The sequence below is a fragment of the Silene latifolia genome, chromosome 11, assembly GCF_048544455.1.
Source record: "Silene latifolia isolate original U9 population chromosome 11, ASM4854445v1, whole genome shotgun sequence".
Lineage (NCBI taxonomy): Eukaryota > Viridiplantae > Streptophyta > Magnoliopsida > Caryophyllales > Caryophyllaceae > Silene > Silene latifolia.
Genome location: NC_133536.1, coordinates 29,930,881 through 29,948,140, shown reverse-complemented (window position 1 = coordinate 29,948,140; position 17,260 = coordinate 29,930,881). Strand labels below are relative to the sequence as shown.

The 17,260-nt window shown below is 37.3% G+C and overlaps 2 long non-coding RNA genes across 2 annotated transcripts; both read left to right on the top strand.

Moving 5' to 3' along the window:
- Nucleotides 1-3,072: 3,072 nt before the first annotated feature.
- On the top strand, nt 3,073-8,606 carry LOC141611486 (uncharacterized). The gene is made up of 3 exons (XR_012528632.1): nt 3,073-3,306; nt 5,943-6,808; nt 7,502-8,606. It is a non-coding gene; the product is annotated as an uncharacterized LOC141611486 (long non-coding RNA).
- Nucleotides 8,607-12,633: 4,027 nt separating this feature from the next.
- LOC141614263 (uncharacterized) lies at nt 12,634-14,189 on the top strand. Its single transcript, XR_012529319.1, has 2 exons — nt 12,634-12,811; nt 14,023-14,189. It is a non-coding gene; the product is annotated as an uncharacterized LOC141614263 (long non-coding RNA).
- Nucleotides 14,190-17,260: the final 3,071 nt, after the last annotated feature.

The window sequence follows — 17,260 nt, the reverse complement described above, 5'->3', positions numbered from 1 at the left end:
TGGGAAGACAGACTTGATTTGATCGAGTTTTCATACAATAATAGTTATCATACAAGCATTGGGATGGCACCTTTTGAAGCTTTGTATGGCCGGAAATGCCGAAGTCCAGTTTGTTGGGATGATAGTTCCGAGACAGTGGTCTTAGGGCCACAATTGGTTCAAGATATGGTTGAGCAAATCCAGTTGATTCGCCAAAAGATGAGAGCAGCTCAAGATCGTCAGAAGAGCTACGCCGACTTACACCGCAGGGACATTGAGTTCGCGGTAGGTGACAAAGTGCTTTTGAAAGTGTCACCTATGCGAGGTGTGATGAGGTTTGGGAAGAAGGGTAAGTTAAGCCAAAAGTTTATAGGCCCTTATGAAATTCTGGACCGTGTTGGCGAGGTAGCCTACAGGTTAGCTTTGCCACCAGCTTTGGATAGAGTGCATAATGTGTTTCATGTGTCTCAACTCCGGAAATATGTGAGTGATCCGTCGCACATCCTCGAGATGGAGAACATCGAACTTGATGAATCCTTGTCCTATGCTGAGATTCCTAAGGAGATTCTTGATCGCAAGGTTCGTAAGACCCGGAATGGTGAGACAGTCTTACTCAAGGTCCTTTGGTCTAATCATAATGTGGAGGAAGCCACATGGGAACCCGAGGAGGCTATGCGAGACCGCTTTTCTAACCTTTTTGATCAGGTATGTTTGGTTACAGGGACGTAACCGTTGTCTTTTTAGGGGGGTAGGGGATGCTCGCGATAGTGTTTTGGTGTTTTCTTTGCTTTGTTTGATTCGAGTCGGGAGATGCGTTTGGGGTAACTTGTTGTGATGTGTGTATAGTTCCTTGGAGTTGTCTCATGTAATTTGTTAGAGTCTTGTGTCGTGGTGTTGTGCTTGCTGATAGTAGGGTGTGAACTTCGGGACGAAGTTCTTTTTAGGGGGAAAGATTGTAACACTACGGATTTCCTTTGGAGCCTACTCGACCGAGTAGAGCCTACTCGGCCGAGTAGTGCTCTGAATGCGTGTTATTTCGGTTCTGCCGAAGAACACTCGGCCGAGTATATTGAATACTCGACCGAGTGTAGGTCACTCGGCCGAGTGTCCTTACACTCGACCGAGTGTCCGGTTTGGCGAAGTTATATTTCGACGGTTTGATTAAGGAATGATTAGGGTATTTTTATATTCCGCGTCAGTTTCTAATATCATATTTCACAGCGTTATCATTGCTATGTTACCCTAATCCTACCCAAATCATTCCCTAATCATCCCTTTTGAGCATTTCGTAGCATCTTTGTGTTGATAATTTGCGGTGATTCTTGCGTAAAGGTTCTTGTTGCACTGTTGGTAAGTATATCTTTGTAATTATTGCATCGTTTTGGGTTGCTATACATTTATATGGAAGGGGATGTTGGGAATTGTTCAAAGTGTAATGGTATTGTATGATCTTTGTATAGGAGAAGACTTCGTAGAGGAGCCTTTTTTATTATCCGTGTTGCTTACTGCTGTGATTGCTAAGGTAGGGTTTCCCTACTCAGTTGCTGTGCTTTACATGACATATTATTGTATTTACCGTTGTCTATTGATCATCGTAATATGGAGATTGTTGTGACAGTGTTAGTGTGAGGGGATTGAGATGACAGTAATGTCATGTGATTGTGATTGTGGTGGAGTCACTTGCGGGAGTGGCTTCACACCCTAGTTCGCCCTCCGTGGAACCCGCCACGGGAGGGGATGTGCACATTAAGGGACAGGGATTATTGTCGCTCGTTGAGGAGCCGGACTAGGTGGGATCGGTGCGGTCACCCACTGGCGGCGAGGATTACCTGTTGCGATGGGTAATCTGGCAGGGCTACACACTTTAGTGTGTAGTCGGATACCATGTGAGACAGGGTGATTGGGAGTTGATGATGATCAGACGAGTATTGCATTTGTTTGTCTTGTTTGTTGCATAATACTGACCCCGTTGTTGTTTGTGGAATCTGCGGTGATCCATTCGGGGATGGTGAGCAGGCTTGACAGGTTTTGCTAGTGAGAGCTTGGGGATTGTCTTGGGAGATTTGCCATCATGAGTCATAGCAACACCGTTGGAGTCTTAGCGAGTTTCTTTTATTATTAAGACTTCGAAGTTGTATTTCATTAGACGGTATTTGGTTTTGGATGTTGTAAACTTTGTTAATTACATTACTTTAATAAATGTGCTCAGTTCAGACGCTTTTGATATGTACTAACCTCGGGCAACCGAGATGGTAACACATTCTCATGGTAGGGTGGTCCTGGTAAGGCACCTTGGTATGAGGGGGTGTTACACTTGTAATGAACAATTAAAACGTCAAAATACTGAAATAATAATTGAGGTAACGTCTGAATTCATTAAGGATAATAACTCTTCATCTCCTCCCTTCATAACTCTGATTTAATGTTTGCAGGATCAATTAATTAATTTACGAATCATCATCCATAGCAAAGATATCAAACAACTATGATGTAAAATGAAAAGTTAAGGAGGGAGATAAAGAGACATAAGAATTTTAAGAGGTGAAGAGCTACCAAAGAGATTAAGCACATAAATACGTCATAGTAAAAGTCTTTTAATTAGGAAAAATGACTAATAAATGGAGGTTTTTGTAGAAACATAACCTATCACGTGTCCTCAAGATGATGCTTAAGTTAGACTTTTTATGTTATTATATAGATATAGATTATATAGATTTTAAAAAGATTAATAAAAAGAAAAAAAAAATGTAGGCAAATTGACAAAGTCAATGCTCATTGCTCAGTATAAGAATTTTTTTTTATCTTAAATAAAATAAAACAAACCACAAACCACAAAACACAACTACACTGTCAAGACATGAACCTGAACCGTCACTCTCTGAGACCCTCACAACTTTGTGGATTTTATAATAACAATTATAAAATCCGGATCGAGGTCGTTACCAACTTACCATGTAAAGTTGACAGTTTTAAAACTTATAAATTATGCGATCGAGGTCGTTATCATATATAAAATACACATATCTTCTTTTTAGTGGTGTGAAAAATGTCAAATGGATTGAATTGTTTTTGAGAGACTGACGATTTTTTTTTTTCTGTATATAAATCGAATCAGATTGGGATCTTGAAATCTGGATACCAGATTTTCGAATATCTGAATATTCAAATCCGGATCTGGAACAAAAACCCGAATGATTGTAAAACAATAGAAACTCGATCCGAACAAATATTCTATAGCCTAAGTCCCAACCTGAATCAAAACCACAACATATTGGCAGTTTCTCTCTGAATGCTCTCTTTCTCCATCTCCAATATTCCATCCCAGCAGTAAGCTCTCCTCTTTTTATCTTTAATTTGCTTTATTTCCTGCAAAAATATGTGGAATAATTTGCCTACTGAAATCACTAATAATATCTTACATAGATTGCCTGTCAAAACCCTAATTAAATGCACTATTCTGTCCAAATCATTCCTCTCTTTAATTACTAGTCATGATTTTATCTTCACCCATATTGCACAATATGCCAATTCCCACTTGTTACTTCGTTATTTTACCAAAGACAAACAAGAAATTTACCATTTTGATGCCGACGATGACACTTTTTCCGGCTTCCAAACTCAAGGCTTGCTTGTCCCCTTCCTTAATTATCCTGATAAGTGCTTTACTGTGGCGGGTTGTGTAAACGGTGTTCTTTGCTTAGTTAATGATTTTGGCATGGAGGGTACTCTTATTATACTTTGGAACCCTTCTATCAGGAAGTTTGTTCATGTTCCGAGGCCTATAATTGTAGTTCAAAGTTATGGTCCGTATGAGTCTGTTTGTGGCTTCGGGTTTGATCCTATTTCGGTTGATTACAAGGTTGTTCGACTCGTACAACTGGATAGTGGTGATAGGCCAAGCTCGGAAACGAAAGTTGAGGTCTATAGTTTGAAATCTGGGTGTTGGAGGGTTATCGGTGTTGGTCCTTGCTACTCAATTAAACAGTGCAGCACCGGGTATACCCCTCGCTTCATTAATGGCTCTGTTTATTGGCTTGGCACGCCTTATGCGTTTCCAAATTGTGAAACTGTGCTCCTCAAATTTGATATGTCTACAGAGAGTTTCGAGACCATACAACTGCCTAGTATTTTACAAAACACCGGGTTAATATTTGGAGGGACCTCAGACTTTTTTATCAATGAGTATAATGGAAATTTAACTTTGATTAAGCGGAACTACAATGGTGAAATTAAGACTTGTAGTGCATGGCTTATGAAAGAAGATGGGGTCATTAAATCTTGGACGAAGATGTTCGATTTCAATATTGCTAAGTTACATCCATGTGGCATGCCAAGGACTTTTGGTTTTAAAAAGAATGGGGAACTTATCATGCTGAAGGGTGGTCATGATATTTTTGCCCGACACGAAAGTGAGACTGTCATCGTTTCAACTGATCTAGTAACACACAGCATGACAACATTAAGCGACATACGTGTAGATTGTTTCTCATATTATTTGTCTACTTATGTAGAGAGCATGGTATTGTTTAAGGAAGGAAAAGGAATTGAAGAACAAACCAGGCAGTTGGATTTGTTCCAAACTAAGAAAAGAAGTATTGATGGTGAAATGAAATTCCAGAGGAAGAAGAAGAATTAGAGTAATGACATTGATGCTGATAAGTTTCAGGCGTGCTAAGAAAACAGGATGATTTGATGGGGAAAAGAAACCTCGGAGGAAGAATTAGAGGAATGCATTACATAGTATAGGTAGGCTGAGTTTGCTTTTGGCGTCGGAAGTTACTCAAAATCGTTTAGTGTGGTGTTATGCTCAGTTTTGCGCCTTTAGGGAGGTCCTCCTTGTCTGGTCAGCATTCGGCAAGCTAACTTTCTCAAAATCTTTTAATCCTTTTGAAGTCTTGAATGTAATTACACTATCAAACTTATGCTTTTACTCTACTTTTAATCGGAATATTAGTGCGATTGTTTGCTAACGACTTCTAGTTAAGTTTCTGTTTAAATTCAAGTTCCTAATTAGTTTTGTCCATCATTAGAAGCCTGGTCAACAGGTACATGTTTGCGTGGAACCTGAGAGTTCCGCTAGAATATGATAGTCTACCCGGTTCTTCAAAGTACGAAGTAGTTATCTATTTTAACTGTAGTTGGGAACTGTTATTGCTCGTTATTGGTTCAGTGTCTCCCATTTAGGCATTTAGCTTGTTTCCGCTAGCATTTTAGTGAGATTAGTTGTGTTTGATGTAGTTACGGTATACATTAGAATATTAGATGCCTATCTATTTTCTTGATAAATTTGTGGACATAATTATTTAGATTGTGTGTGGGAATTTGTAGTGATTGACCCAATTCTCATTGGGTCGTTCAGAAACGCCATTGTGGTATTAACACAATGGTATGGTCATGTATATCTGAGCCCCCTTATTTCGCCGTTGACGGGAGCCTTTTAAGGAACTGGGTTAATGTTATTGTTTGCTGTTGCAGAATTTAAGTTTTAAGTTATGCTAGATTTCTGTTATACCTTTCTTGAAACCCTCTTGAAACATGCGACTTAATAAATCAAGAATCAGGCTGTTCCCGACCTGCCTTTTAACCTTCAGTGAAGCCTTTTCTTTGTTCAATTTGTGGGTTTTTCTTATCCAAAATATTTCGGAGACGATGTGCCTCTGCTAGTGCAGTAGTGCTTTCATGGGTGAAGAGAATATTACTACATTAATCACTACTGTTTACTAAACTTGCTATACTTTTAGGAGTAAGTAAATTTTTAAGTCTGACATGGCATTTGTAAATTTTTGAGTCTTATTTCAATCTTCAGGTTATACAATACTGTTGGAAATTAGCTAATTGTTCAGGTTGATTATAGTCTTAATTGCAGTTGCTGCAGATCAGAGACTGCTAATTCTTAGTTTTTAGTGTCTCCCGTTGGCTTGTTTCCGCTACCATTTTAGTGAGATTATCTGTGTTCGATGCAGAAATTCGGTATACATTGGATGCCTATTTATTTGGTTGATAAATCTGTGGACAGAGATATTCAGGTTTTTTCAAGAACTTGACGCAATTCTCGTTATGTCGTTTGGAAACACAACGGTAAGGTCATGTTCATTTGAGCCCCTTATTTCTCCATTGAAAGCCTCCTTTTAAGAAATTGGGTTAATTTGATTGTATGCTGATGTGGAAATTTAAATGAAGTGATTCAAGATTTTTGTTATACCTTCTTGAAGCATATGACTTAATAAATCGAGAACCAGGCTCTTCCCGACCTCCTTTTATTCTTCATTGAAGTCGTTCAACCACTCTGACTGTTTTTTGTCGATTTGTGTTTTTTTTCTTACCCAAAATTTTTCCAAGACGAATGTGCTTCTGCTAGTGCAGTAGTGCTTTCATGGGTGAAGGAGAGAATATTGCTTTTTTCAAGCACAAGTCATGTTTACGAATTAATAGTGGATAATGGGTGGAAGACACATAACTTTTCATTTCTCAGTCATCTAAATTAAGACAAAAAATTATGTTCAAATCAACAGTTAGCGGATTATATAATCTGTGTCATGTTTACGAATTAATAGTTGAATTTGTGTTCTAAGCTAAGACTTCATATCAGATTTTCACAATGTCGTAACTAGTACATAGCTTCTTTTCTTTCATTACTACTACGGAGTATATATTTTTGCCAAAGATCTGTCAGAAATCATCTTTGCCGGTCCAATTCGAAATCTCCCTAAGCCTGAGGTTCCTGAAGCGCCTAAGGCCGAGGTCCAAGAAATTCCCAAGCCAGAAGTGTCGGAGCTCCTAAAGCCCACTGTTCCTGAACTACCAAATCCAGAGGTGCCTGTAGAAACTGGTACGTAGCTTCTTTTCTTTCATTACTACTCTATGATGTTAGTCCAACTCTATATTTATTCTCCCAGTTGCATCGGACTGCCGACCCTCGAACATGACATGAAACTTAAGACACATCATTTTAGACCAAAACATAAATTTATCCATAATGGTGTCTGTCACCTGAACAAGCACCTGTGTTAGATGCTTATAATCAGGGCGGAGTAGCATATCACATGTTACAGCAATAAAATCAGAGTAACATTTGTTAGAGGAGAATATCGAAGTGTCGTTTACTTAACACCGCTGCTTTTGCTTTTTACCATTGTAGCATATCAGTAAGACCATAACAGACGTAAACTCAGAGACGTTAAGCAAAAGTTTTCCGAAATATGAGGAGGAGTTAAAATGTTGTTTGATGCTTAGAAATTGTTAGTGCATACTGCATTGCCAGGTGTATCATTTTTCAAGTTTAGATAGGATGTTGAACAATGTACAACCTACTTCTCACCAAACTCCTTGGGACATCATCTATAAATACACTTCGAAATTACAGGTGTATTAGCAACATATTCTCTACCTATACAAGCTTAATCAATTCCCATTCATATTTCTACAACTATTTTTTCGATTATGGCTACACGTTCCCATCTCATGTTTCTAATGTTTGTAGTTATATCCTGCTTATCAAGTAGTAATACAAACATTGTGGCAGCTCGTCGTCTCTTAGACGCTCCTGAACTACCCAAACCTGACGTGCCTGAACTGCCCAAACCTGAACTGCCAAAGATCACAGTGCCTGACCTTCCTAAGCCCGAGATGCCCAAGCCTACGTTGCCTGAGCTTCCTAAGGTAGAAGTACCCGGGGTTCCTGAATTGCCTAAACCCGAAATTCCTGAGCTTCCTAAGCCAGAAATACCTGAGCTCCCTAAGCCTGAGGTTCCTGAATTGCCCAAGCTCAAAGTACCCGAGGTCCCTGAATTACCTAAGCCAGAAGTGCCTGAGCTTCCTAAACCTGAGGTCCATGAATTACCCAAGCCCGTAGTGCCGAGCTCCCTAATCCCGAGGTTCTGAAGTGCCTAAGCCTCGAGGTCCCGCAGCTTCCCAAGCCGAAGTGCCCGAGCTCCCTAAGCGGTTCTGAATTGCCAAAACCAGAGGTTCCCGAACTACCGGCCGGAGATTCAGAATCGCCCAAACTGTTGTGCCTGAGCACCCAGCTAAGCCATGAAATTGAGCATCTGTACACGATTGTTGTTATATATGTGACCTGCTAGTTTATGATACTGCAATCTCATAATCAGCTGGCGTTTGGATTTACAAATATGTTTGTATTGTATTTGATCTTCCAAGGGCTAGTAATGCCTAGTATATACTTGCTATACTGCACAAATATACTTTGTATGCGTGTGATATATGTACCTGCTTTATATGTTTGTGTTGCATGATTGATTAGTAGGTCTTACTTAAGACCTCTCACAAACCTGCATTTATTTTTGTCTTGTTTAAATTTGTTGTGAGGCGTCTTTACTTACGACGGTCTCAAGTCTTAACCAAAAATTCGAATTGCAGGATATATGTTACTGTGTTTCCCTCTTTTATATACTCTCTCTCATCCAGATCAAAGGTACATTTGCTTTTTGGCACTATTCATGGTCGTAGGAAATGTTTGATATTATTATTAATTTATAAGACAAAATATAGTCATGTGAAATCTTGTTTGATTTATCGTCATGAATGCTATAGGAATATCAAATTTTTATAATTTTTAATAATGTGTGACTAAAAATATGCACGTTACATAACGTGCCTCGACAAGTGTGATAAAGCAACTGTAACCTTTGGTCTGGATGGGAGGGAGTATTTAACTGAATTGTTAGTGTTGTTTTTTTTTTACAATTCTCTTAAAATTGTTGTTGTGTAAGTTTTACCTTGCATGTGTGAAGAGGTTAATTTTGTGAATCTATCAATTTTTGTTGAAGAAATGATTGTTTATTCCCTTCGTGTGCAGTATTCTTAGTAATTGAGGTTGAAATGTTTGTAAACAATTGAGTGTTTTGATATTATTAATGGCGGAACTGAGATTTGAAGCAAGGGGGAAGTTTTGGTGCAATAAGGTAAACCAGAAAGAGGCGGAAATTTTGAGTGAAAATATTAGAATTTTTGTTGGGGATGACTCCCTATTAGACCCGACCCGACCCGCTCGACCCGTTTTTAGGGTTACAAACCCGATTTTTTCGACCCGCGACCCGTTTGACCCGAACCCGAAATGACCTGTTATTTTAGGGTTGAGACCCGACCCGAACGGGTCAACCCGTTGAGTCAAGGGAAAATCATGAATTTTATTAAAAATAGGGTTATTCTACGTAGTAACCCTGTGTTTTTTAAAATTCTACCGTAGCTGGTAACCCTTCATTTTCCAACCATCCACATGGTAACCCCGAACTTATCAAAAAAAGTTTTAATGACCCTAAACTTTTATTCCGTTAAAATGTTCTGTTGGTTTGCATATTTATTGGACTTGGGCTTGTTTGTTGGCCTTCAAATATGCTTAAATGGCCAAGTAATTGTTGTCTTCTAAACTCAATTAAATAAATGAACCCCAACTTTTCCTAATAAATAATTATATTCTAGGTGTTGTAATAGTATAATTCATAATATTTTATTATCATTATTATTTCTATCATCATTTTTATTGTTTAACAAAGAATATTAAAGTAGTAAATATACTGAAACACATCTTACCTTTGTTATAAATTAGATTGGATTATAATTGTTAATATTAATGTTATTATTATATTTATTACAAAAACAAAGGTAGGATGTGTTTTGGTATATTTATTAATTTAATATTCTTGTTAAGTAATAAAAATGAAGATAATAATAATAGTGATGATAAAAATATTATGAATTATACTTTTATCACACCTAGAATATGATTATTTGTTAGGAAAATTTGGAATTTATTTTTTTAATTGAATTGAGAACACCACAATTACTTGGCCATTTAAGCATTTGATGCCTAAAAAACAAGCCCAAGTCCAATAAATATGCAAACTAACGGAACATTTTAACGGAATAAAAGTTGAGGGTTACGGAGAACTTTTTTTGATAAGTTCAGGGTTACCGTGTGGGTGGTGGAAAAATGAAGGGTTACCAGCTAGAATTCAAAAAAACACAGGGTTACCATGTAGAAAAACCCTTAAAAATATTAATATTTATATATTATATTTGAAAATATAGTTAAAAAATTATTTTTTTATTACTTAAAATTAAAAATTCAACCAAAAAGTCAATTTTATATAACTTTTATAATATTTAATAATAAAATAATTATTAAAAAAACTTTATTTTAATAATTATATCAATATAATTATTGTATATGATGAATAGGATTAAAATAATAATTTTAAATATATTTTACTTTTTAAAAAAATATTTTTTAAATTAAAAAAATCATTTAAAAAAGACGTTAAAAATAATTTCTTGACCCGTATTCTGACCCTAACCCGATCCGTGACCCGTATGACCCGACCCGCCCGACCTGTTTGACAGGTCTACTCCCTATGCCAGTCCCCTCTTTGTTTCGCTATTAGCTCTTGAATGTTGATATGATCATTAGTGGCGGACTTAGAATTTGTAGTTAGGGACAAACTATTGGTGCAATAAGTTAAAAACTAAAAGGAGCTTTGAAAATTTAAACAAAAATTTCAAAAGTTTTGTTGCTAGGGACGGCCGTCTGTTTAGTCCCCTCTTAGTTTTGCTATTGATGATAATACCAAAATTGATTATGAGAAATGATATTAATGAAGGTACTTGATGAATTTTTGCGTCATATTTACCAAGTAACTATTTGGAGTCGATTTTAGGACAAATTATTGTTTGAGCATTATCAGGAAGATTTCATGATATTGTCTTCGGTGGAGCTTTTCATATGAGACTTGAAGTGTAGACTAGGGTTTGTATCTAGATTCTAGAATGTTTATTTATCGGCCATGTTACTATGATTTTTCATATGATGTGGTGTATAATTTGTGTCCAACACTCGGACTTGTGTTTACTTGGACATGAGGGACTTTATTAATAGCTGAGATTGACACTTAGACACGCATTTGACATTTGAAAATCCATTAGCGTGTGTAACACTCGGAATCTAGGAAGCTGACAGTGCCAAATGTCGTGAAGAAATTTTGAATGAGCTGACATGTATTGCGTTACATACCCTAGCTAATGTTGCTGATTGCAGGGTTTCCTCTCGTCACTTACCAGACCTGCAACAGTAGCTCTTGTCATGCAGAGCATTTAAGGCCTTCTTAGTTGACATGCCATAATAACAAACATTGATTTTTGGAAGAAAATATGCATATGAAATTATTTGATGATTCTTCTTTTCTTTCTCATATTGACACACAGTGACATTGACAGCGGAGGAGAGGAATGACAGGGGCTCTTACTGTCATCTGTCGGTTTGGTATATTTCAGATTCTCAGAAATTTTTAGAATGACTGAATGACCACTGTTTGTTATTCTGACTTCAACTAAGAAGTTAGTGAAGGGAGTATATATATCGCCAAATCTAATTGAGCATCTAAGAACTTTTTCAACTTCGTAAAAGCCAAGCCTCATATTCAGGGAATGAAGATAACACTATAGAACAAAGGTCTTTGGTTGCCTCATATTCAAATAGCTTTAGAGCACAAGCGGCCAAATTTAAATTCAGGGATACCGCAAGATCAGACAAAGATTTAATGTATACCCTCCATACCAACAAGGCCTTGATTTTAAGAATAGGAGATCCCTCTCCTCTCCTTGCATAAAACAATTCATCATATCCCATCTACCATCCTCAAAGAGGCCCTCATTTATATGAGCACTGAGCACATGCAAAAGATTCAAGAAACTTCTCACAAATCAAATTGGAATCCATGATGACAAAGAGTAAACCAAATACCTGAAATCCAAGCACAGCCAGAAGAAACACAAAGCAACAAACAATCGATCGAAACCAAAGACAGTTGGTTGCAGGCACTGATTTAACAGCACCAAAAAGGAATATAAACCCCAATCAAGATTTAGGAAAAACGTAAATGATTACCCCCTCCAGCAAAAGGAAAAACAGTAGATCTTTAAAATTGGGAAACAAAGATAAGCGTAGGAAAAACAGTAATGCTTAATAAAGAGGGCGAAAGTTAGAAAAACAAAAAAATAACCACAAGAGAGGGAAATTGGTATCACTGACGAGTTCGGAAGAAGTGCTGTAGAACAATCGCGTCTTGGTAATCGTGCCACTTGAAGGAGAAACAAGCGACAAACCAAATGACCAATTAAACTCCCTCTTTTGCAATCAGAATCCCCGAACACTACAAGAAAAAGGTCATTTTGCGACCAATGTTAGAGACTAACGGCAATTGGTTGCTAATTAGCGACTAAAAACATGTTAGATGCAAACTAGAAACCAATAATCAGTTAGTCGCTTTAATTAGTTTCTAATTAGCAACCATTTAAATATTAGTCTCAAATTTGCTACCAAAATACCAGTAGTCGCTAAATTAGTTGCAGATTTGCAACTAATATAGAGACCAACTCAATTTTTTTATTAAAAACCTTGCAGCACGGGTATGAATTGAAGTAGGGTTTGTTGTATTTTAATAGCCGCTCTACCTCTCTTCCTCTCTAGCTCATCACCCTTAACTCCCATTTCTCAATGATCTCACCCTTAATAACACACTATTCCTTCTTTCTTTTACTTTGTAAACAAATTTGACAAACTTAAATTCACCTCTTTCTTTTATACCCTTGTTCATTCTTCTATCATCTCAACCAAATATTTTGGCATATATATATATTATTTCTTTTGCGTTTTAGGAGCAATATTTGATAGATCTAGTAGTTTTATTAGCTAGAAATTTGGGTCTTTGCTAATTTTTGTCGATGTGTTTGTTTTTGTTGTCCTTGCCCAGATTTATTCGACTTTTTGCTAGAGTTGTTCTTACCCTTGCCCAGATCTGTTCTAATTTTTGTATAAGAGGTAAGAACTGAACACATTAATTATGGAAGTTGATTTATATCGACGACGTTTTAGTAAATATCGACGACGTTTTTTTAAAAAAAAGACGATAACTGCCCTTCCACTCATCCAACACTTTCTCTCTCTAAAAAATTTCCTCTCAACTTCAACTAAATTAAAAAAGAAAACAACAACAACAATTAACAACACGACGGATCTCGAATCACCGGTACTTAAACAACTTAATCGCTTCATTATTTGGTTAATTTTTTTTTCCGCACCGCTAAATATATTCGATAATTGATTTACGTCACGTATTGATTTAGTAATAATAAACATTGCAATTTTTCTGCGTAAATCTGAAATTTGTACCCCCAAGGTTGAACCGTAGACCAAACTTTGAGATCTAACGTTCAGCCATGGATCAAACGTTGGAAATCAACGTTTGCCGTTGTCCAAACGTGGGAAATCAACGTTGGCCGCGGTCCAAACGTTGGAATCCCACGTTTGGCCGCGGAGATTTTTTTTTTTTTTTTTTTTTTTTTTTTTTTTTTTTTTTTTTTTTTTTTTTTTTTTTTTTTTAAAAGAATTTCAAAAACAAAAAAAAAAAAATTCTCCGCGGCCAAACGTGGGATTCCAACGTTTGGACCGCGGCCAACGTTGATTTCCCACGTTTGGACCACGGCCAACGTTGGTTTCCCACGTTTGGGCCATGGCAAACGTTGGTTTTCAACGTTTGGTCCATGGTCGATTGTTGAATCTCAACATTTAGTCCATGAACTAGTTCATTTTTAAAAAGAAAAAAACGTGTTTAATACGTTTATTTGCCGATTTTTTAAATTTATTTAACTTTTCTAGTCGATGTGCGTTAATTTCTAACATCTTTTAATTGGTTTAGTGCAATGAGAGATCGAAATGTAGTTGGCTTTTAGTAGAATTTGAGAGAAAATTGTTTAGAGAGAGAAATAGTGTAATTATGCAAAGGGCATTATCGTCTTTTGGAATGAAAACGTCGACGATATTTACTAAAACGTCGACGATATTTACAAATCGGGTTAATTATTCCTTCGTTCTTGAATCTTACTTTTGGGTTTGTGGTTTGCCACTTTTATTTATTTTAAGAAGTAGAAGGTAAATTATATTTCCATGTGTCATGAATTTGACAAGTTAAACGATTTTCATTATTTTTGAGGATTAGTTGTTGATATCTATGGTTTTTTTTCCTATGTTAGGTTTTGGATGAAGGCAATAATGGAGCTTCGTTGATGGTTGGCCTTTGGACTTGAAAGGATTTACATGACAATTGACAATAAAAAGATTAATTTTAATAAAGATGAACACCTCCCAATGTATTTCCATCCGTATTATTTTTAAATTATACGATTTCACAATTTGAGTACGTATACTTCTAACTCTACCAAGAGTTGGGAGTATTTTTTTTTAAATGACCAAATACAGTTAGCGACTAATTTAGCAACCATACGGTAGTAGCTAATTTGCAACCATCACAGTTGGTCTCTAATTTGCGACTACTTTGAGTTAGTCTCTAATCTGCGACTACTTTGAGTTAGTCTCTAATCTGCAACCAACTATAATTGGTCACTATTTTGCAACCAATTTAGCAACCAACTGAGATTTGCGACTAGGCTTACAGCAACTACCTAAAATTGGTCGCTAATTGGTCGCAAAATGAGTTTAGCGACCAATTTTGGGCAATTTGCTACCAATCAAGTTGGTCGCTAATCACCCTTTTCCTTGTAGTGGAAGAGCAAGACTTAAGTAATTCGGCACGCCGGCGACGGATAGACTGACAGCGTAGGGAGTAGACGCCGGCGAGCCTAGAGAACAGAGAAATGTGTAGGTTTTATCAAGAGGAACTTTCTCTCTCTGGAACTATCTTACACTATTCAACACCAACCTTTTTGACAGAAATACGAGCAAGTGAGAAATGTTAATAAAGTTGATTAAACACTGTCTGATGACCATAAACTCGCACAAAACATAACAAACACAAGTCATCCCTATTAGAATAACGACCGCTGTTTGGCGGTTGACCATATGCAAAGCTATCACCACCTGAGGTCGCAGGGTAAGCAGGATTTCCACCTGAAGACGGGAAAGATGGGGGTAGGGGCATGCTGGTACCACTGAAGTTATCACTTGCAGCAGGATTCTGGAATGTGGGCTTTTGAGCTGTTAGTGGTGCACTACTAGAACCAGGAACTGTTGGAGGAGCACCATTTGGACCGGGATTCTAGAACATGGGTTGTGATCCTGGCGTTGAGGTTGGACGGGGATTCTGGAACATGGGTTGTGATCCTGGCGTCGAGGTTGGACCAGTCATTGGAGGTGGGACAGGAAACCCATTTCCTTGAGTTAGGGGAGCACCTAATTATCCAGCACCTGGTGCAGGAGGCGGGGCACCATAAACTGTAAAGGTTGAAGGATAGGCCAATTAGCAGAAAGCGAAAATATAAAAGGATTTCACAATCAAAAATTAGTAAATCTCAAGTAGAAAACAACAAAATTACCCTTGCTGCCTTGAGGAAATGAGGGGCAAAAGGGTCAAGTGTATGTAGGCTTATCCTTGTGTTGAAAAACAGAGGCTGTTCTGTGATATCGATAATGAAATTGCACTCACCAACAGCTATTTCACAAAATAAGCTGCGCATACAGTTTAATGAGCCATTTTACTCCACATTTCATCATATTGCAAAGCCAGCGAGAGTATTAGGTATGTAACTTATTAGGTTCCATTGGAAGTTATAGAAACAAATTTCGAAGACTAAGACAGACTTAACTACGGAGGCTTTAATGATGGTTTATATCTTAGGTCAAATACGCCACTCTGTAAGAAATATCGACATCCAACATTAACTGAAAGCACAAGTGCACAACAATAATTAGACACTTGGAAAGTCCCCCTTGCCCCCTCATTTACCTATACAACTCACCATGGGGTGGGGGTGGGGGTGGGGGTGGGGTACGAAGGGATACATTACTCCATTTCCCCTCACCTCCCTTTTCCTTCTAATTTTGTATCCAAACACAGGGTTAGTCCCACCCTCCTCTAATGAGCTCCCAAATCAGATTTGTAATACGACCAATTCGAATTTGTATACGAATATATGATTTTATAACCAAACACCATAATTCCATGTAATTCGGGTTTGTATCTCGTGCGAACTGAATCGCAATTTGGTAGGTAACTAATCGAATCTGGTAACTCAGGTTCTTTGTCTGAGACTCGTCAAACGTAACTAGAAAACTTCCAACTCGAAATTCATTTTCTCAATGCAAGAACAGGCTTCAAGTCAATCTTAAAAACTAATGGATATGCCCCCACAGACCGAGCAGAATGAGTCTTCAACATATTTGCAGCTCAAACATTGCCACTCCTGCAGTCATGCCTCTCGGAAGAGGTCAGATGTTCAGAACACCAGGAAGAACATTCAAATTCTTCCAATTTCTAAGGATATGTACTGGGAGCAATACCAGTGACAACATCTAACTCGCACCTTGCATTGTCCCTCCAATATATTCTATTTCTCTTGATCATTCATTCACAAATAAAGTCTCCAAATTAGCTCAATTTCGATTTCAAGAAGCATACACCTCCAGTCCCCAATAATTAATACTCCATTTTTTAATGATGTTCCCACTTCTTGAATACAAGTGAGAAGTATTTTAATGAAGTGGGAACATCAATAAGATATGGAGGGAGTACCTATGAAGTAACACTAAGATCCACTAATATTGAAAGCTCCCACATAACCTAACCTAACACAGGTCAAGGGGAGCCTACACTACTCAGGACAAATATTACGATTCAGCTAATCAGAGACGTAATATTACGATAGAGTGGAGAGTTTGAGACTTTGTTACCACAGTTCACAATACCCGAAATCGCCACAGCTAAATCCCGAATATCTTACACTATTCAACACCAGCATTTTTGACCGAAATGCTAGCAAGTGAGAAATGTTAATAAAGTTAATTAAAAAAAACTGTCTGATAACCACGAGCTCGCACAAAATATAACAAACATTTCTTTTATTTTACTCCCTCGATTCTTTTTTAATTGTCATTCTCACTTTTCGAGACACTTCTCTCTTCAATATCTCTCAAAATATATGACTAAATATATTGAAATGTATATTCATATTAAAGCTATATTCGTAAGGAATTTTGGTGTAATTTTTATAATTTTCCAACCAATATATTTTTGTATAAATTGAATTCAAAGGCTCCCCTCGTAAAATGAAAACGTTATTTGACGGATTTAAGGCTTAGGGTTACGTTAGGTTTTATTAGTGAAAATTAGGGGTACCACGAAAGTTCCAAAAAGTGGAGGGGTGCCATGGAGAAAACGAAAAAATATAGGGGTACTAGACTACTATGTAGAAAAACCCAAACAAATAAAAAATACTCCCTCCATAACACCATAGTCTTCCCACTTCAATAAAATAC